At 41.5% G+C, this 6,000-nt stretch overlaps 1 long non-coding RNA gene across 4 annotated transcripts in view; it reads right to left on the bottom strand.

The window, feature by feature from the left end:
* Positions 1 to 1,123: 1,123 nt before the first annotated feature.
* Positions 1,124 to 6,000, bottom strand: part of LOC310702909 — a 50,977-nt gene continuing 46,100 nt past the window's right edge. For all 4 annotated transcript variants that reach the window (XR_014523776.1, XR_014523777.1, XR_014523778.1 and 1 more), the window contains 2 exons: positions 5,926 to 5,976; positions 1,124 to 3,256 (listed from right to left, as the gene is read on the bottom strand). This is a non-coding gene — a long non-coding RNA (uncharacterized lncRNA). The remainder of the gene's footprint in view (positions 3,257 to 5,925; positions 5,977 to 6,000) is intronic.

Raw genomic sequence — 6,000 nt, 5'->3', positions numbered from 1 at the left:
CAAAAATAATGGTGCTTCAGATGGAGCTGTAACATAGACACCCCTCTATTTGAGGAATTAGATTAAAATTTTGTGACTGTGGCTTTTTGTTGCTTAGGTAACCACTGTTAACATGGCCTCGTAAAGGTCTACTTCCTCAGTTGAGACTGAAGAGGTAGAATTAATCATGAATATATTGACTGCTGCACTGTTAGAGATAACCTCCAGACAAAATGTCCCCAAATTACTGAGGCTGTCAGTTGATTAGATTTTGTTCATTCATTAATCACCTGTCTTTTAATTGATTAATTGATTATATTTAAATAAATCTGAATACTAGAAAAATCTTAACACATGTTCCTTTTTGAGTCATTTTGCTTGATTTATCTACTAATTAAATCTTGCAACCCAACAAATTACCACTGGAATTTAGAATCTTGTATGTGGCAGAGTTAGTAAAACTAACAAATATCCTACGGATGTGTAATGGAAGATAAACTAGCAATAACTTTAAATCAATATAGTCTATTTGGTACTGAAAATGTATTTGTTAACTCTCTGGAAGGCTCTGGTTGAACTCAGTGAAGTTTAGTTTTAAGTAACTTGGGGCTAAGAATAGAGTTGCATAATACCGGATTTTGCTATCTCATGGTGACATAAGGTCTCTTCCACACTTTCCCTGGTTGAATTACATGGGCAATTCATCATCATCATCAGAGGAGGTTAAGGGGTGATATGATAGCCATGTTCAAATATATAAAAGGATGTCACATAGAGGAGGGAGAAAGGTTGTTTTCTGCTGCTCCAGAGAAGCGGACACGGAGCAATGGATTCAAACTACAAGAAAGAAGATTCCACCTAAACATTAGGAAGAACTTCCTGACAGTAAGAGCTGTTCGACAGTGGAATTTGCTGCCAAGGAGTGTGGTGGAGTCTCCTTCTCTGGAGGTCTTTAAGCAGAGGCTTGACAACCATATGTCAGGAGTGCTCTGATGGTGTTTTCTGCTTGGCAGGGGGTTGGACTCGATGGCCTTTGTGGTCTCTTCCAACTCTATGATTCTATGATTCTATGATCTTCATTGTCATTTTATTTGTATGCTGTCTTTCCACACACACACAAACACAAAATCATTCTCCTAGGAGCTTCCCTTGGAATACAACAGCTTTAATCAAGCAAATACTGATGAATATGTTTACATACTAGATCTGGCAAAACAAGCAGCAGCATGAAATCACTTGGTAGATTTTTCTTTTTTTAAATCAGGCTACAACAGATTGAAAGACCTGGGGAAATCAAAATATATTTGCTTGGCACTAAAATGACATCAAGGTAGGTTCCAGGTGAGCCTCTCAGAGGAAAGCATTCCACAATTATGCTGCTGCCACTGAAGGCCCTCATCCTGAAACTACCTTTTGCACCTCATATTGTGAGGAGGGTCCATGTAAGGCCACCATGATGTTCCACATAGACACATATGGAGAGAGCTTACACAGAAGAGAGAGACTGTTAATGTCATCTATTAAGCCAGGAGTAGTCAATGGGTTGTCTCTCCAGATGTTGCTGGACTCCCATCAACCCTAGTCAGGATGGCCAATGGTCAGGGATGATGGGAGTCATAGTCTAACAATTTCAGCAGAACATAAAATTTGCAATCCCTGCACCAAGCTGAAATATGGTTGCACATTGCTTTTCAGGTGTAAGATATTTGCTAAGCTGCTGCAATACATGGAATGTTCATAAATATCCTAACTACCAAGGGGAAAGGTTTCAGCAGCTCCATGTTGAAAAGCAACACTGCTTTTCTGAGAAAAGTGAAAGGTCAGCTTGAGAGAAAACTGTTCCGTGACCTAATGGAATCGCTGTGTGCTTTGGCAATATCTATGGAAAGGCAGATGCACCATAGACCAGGGTCTATGTCAGAGTAGACACAGTGAGTCGGAGGCTGAATTTCACATATAGATTTGATCTAACCATAAGAACATTTAGCTGTACACCTCCCCACCTTTTTTTGTTCCATATGAATATGCCTTTGTATCTATATAACTGCATCTCTACAGAAATTTAATACAGGGAGAAATGGTCATGTTTTCGCTTCATCATCATTTCACCAAGCTGACATGGTGTCGTCTCAATCAAGATTTGATACATCACCTTCACCACAACCTGGACAGCAGCATCTCCAAACTGATAAGCTTTTTCGGAGACCGAGACTTGAAGATACGCCGACACTATGCTGACTCTGCACCTAAACAGACTTGGGACGTGTACTTTCTAGCCCAGTATAACTATGGAAGGGTTTACTGCAACAGTTTCTCTGTTATTTGAGCACACGACATGACATGAATTGTCATAACTATTACTCAGTATAATCTGCTCGGCCTGAATCTTGGCTTTGTCAGACACAAAGGTGAAATTTACACAACCATTTCCCCCATGTGGTGGTTGCATGATAAAGTTGCAGAATCAGACGTTTGGAAAGGGCCTTGGAAACCTTATAGTTCAACCTCCTGCCCCATGCAGCAGCATAGCTGTCAACTTTTCCCTTTTCTTGTGAGGAATCCTATTCGGAATAAGGGAATTTCCCTTTTTTTAAAAAAGTGAAATGTTGACAGCTATGTGCAGGAGACAATGACAGCAGCCCAGGCATATGCTCACTCAACTTCTGCTTAAATACTTCCAGTGAAGGAGAGTCCACCACTTCTCAATGAAGACTGTTCTTCAGGCTGTTAGTTCTTATGCACAAAGGCATTGAACACAACTGGCTTTAAAAAAATGCAATTAGTATGGGTGCTCCTCTATCAGGATAAATGGTAATTCTTCCGTTGGAGCAAAAGTCAGTTTGTGGGGAAGAAGATCCATTGTGGTGCAAGGGAGAAAGGGTTTAATGCCTCTTCCTGTGTGCTATGCCACACACTATTTCTGTATTCGATTTTTTAAAAAATCTGTTCAGTACCACAAGATCTGCTTATGGTCACTGATTATTATTTTTTTAAAAAAAGAGGGAGCAGCAATGGGTACCAGCCATGATAACCAAATGGAACTGCCAAGTTCAAAGTTCTGTGTACTTCTGAAGAACATATGCTGGTGACAAAGAACAAGGGAGGGAAAGTTTCCTTCAGGTCCTGCTTTCAGAGGCGTCCAGCTTGATCATGTTTAAAACAGAATGCTGGATTGTATGGCATTTGGTCCAGTCCAGGGGAGGTCTTCTTATTTCTTGCAAATCCCACTTGCTCCCAAGGAATATCCTGACTCACCATTTGCCTCCAAGTGAAGTCTCTGGAGAAAATAAAAAAAGGTATGCACTTGGTATTCAGGATACAGAGCGCTGCAAAACTCAACTCTATGGCACATTCTAGAAAAGTGAATGCAAATCAGACATTTGCCTTTCATTTGACGAACACCCAGCCTCCCCCGGATAGTTCTGAGTGGAGTGATTGATTGAATGATTACTTTATAATGATACTTTATAAGCTGTGCCTGTTAATATAGCAGTTTGTTTATAACAGGCACTTATATATAATGTTGTAAATACATAATGCATCAAGAATGATTGAGCTCTGTCTGGAATGCAGCGAGAAACAATACGGTGTCGTGGCACTTCGGGGTATTTTCATTTAGGGTATACTGGAACGCAGCAAGGAACAACAGGACGCTGCGGCAGAGAGGTGTGTTCAGTTGGCTAGGCATGTAGCAAGAAGCGTTAAGAGTGCTGTGGTAGACATCTCTGTCTGCTTTGGCCTAGTATGGACTCTGGAATGTAGTCAGGAGCAGCACTATCCTGTTGTGAGTCTTTCCAGGACACAGTAAGAAACAATGGAATGCTGTAGCATGCAGGTATGTTCTCTTTGTTAAGGATGCAAACTGCCTGGCATGCAGTAATAAACAACACAGTGCTATAGTATGCTGGTCTGCTCATTTGACAGAGTGCAAATTCTTCAATATGCAAATTCTTGAATACATGAGGATGTGTTTCTTAGTCTAATTAAATAACTTGGTTGGATTGTTACTGCAGTGAACAGTGCCTTGGCCATCCAACTCAGTATTATCTAGCTCCACTAATGGGCAGGATTCCTTTTTTAAAAATTAAAGGTAAAGGGACTCCTGACCATTAGGTCCAGTCGTGCCTGACTCTGGGGTTGCGGCGCTCATCTCGCTTTATTGGCCGAGGGAGCCAGCGTACAGCTTCCGGGTCATGTGGCCAGCATGACTAAGCCGCTTCTGGCAAACCCGAGCAGCGCACGGAAACACCATTTACCTTCCCGCCGGAGTAGTACCTATTTATCTACTTGCACTTTGATGTGCTTTAGAACTGCTAGGTTGGCAGGAGCAGGGACCGAGTAACGGGAGCTCACCCCATCGCAGGGATTCAAACCGCCGACCTTCTGATCGGCAAGTCCTAGGCTCTGTGGTTTAACCCACAGCGCCACCCGCGTCCCATATACGTTTCTTAGTCTACTTAAATAACTTGGTTGGATTGATACTGCAGTGCACAGTGCCTTGGCCATCTAACTCAGTATTATCTAGCTCCACTAACAGGCAGGATTCCTTTTTTAAAATTACTTTTTATTAATGTTTTACCTCCACCTTTTTAAATGTTTCATTAATAACAACCCACATTAATACAATACCAAACCATGCCAAATCTTAATACAACCAAAAGAGCCAATTAAACAATTCCAAACTAAACATTTTTGGACTCTCCAGGACTTCTGTCCCTCAGTCCTATCTAGGGATGCCAGGGATTGAACGTGGAACCTTCTGCACACAAAGAAAATGCTCTTCCAGTCAGCTATGGGCATTCTCCATGTGGCACGGTGCAAGGAGAATGCCACTGTAGACAGTGGTGCAGTGGTAAATTGCAAAGTGCAGGAGCCCATCATGACAGCCATCATAGCTACGCCCACAAGGAGAGTCCAAAAATATAGGCAGCTTGGTTTATTATGTACTCTCACACACAGAGAGAGCGATAGGGCATCAATACATAGCATAATACCCAATATATTAAGATCAGCAGAAAATCATGGAACAGTGAGCTGGGAGCTGGGAAAGGGTGGTGTAGTGGTTAGCCTGCTGTGACTGATCAGCATTTTGAGAGTCAAATCACTGCAAATAGGTTGCCTGGTTTCTCTTCAGATCATTTCAGACTGCCATCTTTTTGCAATAAAACCACGGGGATGAAGTAAGAACTCCATCAAAAAAAGGGGACTAAGTATGCAACCTGCTTTTTGGATTTTCCACTGTGCTAAGCTATCAGAAGCAAGAGAGAACTTGGAAGGCTCATTAGCACTGCATTCATCTGCCAGAGCAAGGAAGATCCATCAATAACCCTGGCATTTTGGCACATGAGGCCATCACCCCCGCTCTGAAAATAGTCTCGGAGCAGCACTCCCTTGCATTCCACTTCCACTAAATCGCTGGTAGTAGACAGACATTCATTTGGCTAAGCTGCTGTTTTAATTGGGGTGGCTGAGCAAGGGGTCACAAGGAATAACTGCTACCTGTTCCATCTCATGTGGAGTTCAAGATGAAGTTCATTTCAAACTAAAATGTACATGTCACCATAAATCCCAGATAGTTATGTGTGTGTACACACACACACACACACACACACACACACACATTGTGCTTCTTGCAATGTTGTTGCCAGATGTTATCTTTGCTGATAATGGAGCCAGTTAAGACTAGAAAGAGCTATTTTGCTTGCTATATTAGCACTTCCACTTTAGAATAATCCCTCTAGCATGATTCCGTAGTATTTACAATTTTTGTAAGTACCGATTATATTTTCAAAGTCAAAGTGGAATAAAATTAGTGCATTGTAGACAGTCATTGTGCTTTCTTTAGTAGTCAGCCTTACACGTATTTGAATAATGCTTTATGAATGTAATTTGAAAGGTAAGAGCTTGATTCCTTCCCCCCCTTTTTAAAATAAAAAATACACTTACATGGGCAGTGTGAGCTCTTGCTGAGGATCTTCGGTGCATGGCTATTGTGTCCTTGGAGAGTTAATAAAGAAAAAC

Source organism: Podarcis liolepis, assembly GCF_965112155.1.
Source record: "Podarcis liolepis genome assembly, chromosome: 3".
Taxonomy (NCBI): domain Eukaryota; kingdom Metazoa; phylum Chordata; class Lepidosauria; order Squamata; family Lacertidae; genus Podarcis; species Podarcis liolepis.
Note: the sequence above shows the minus strand (reverse complement) of the source record. Positions and strands in the feature narration are given on the sequence as shown.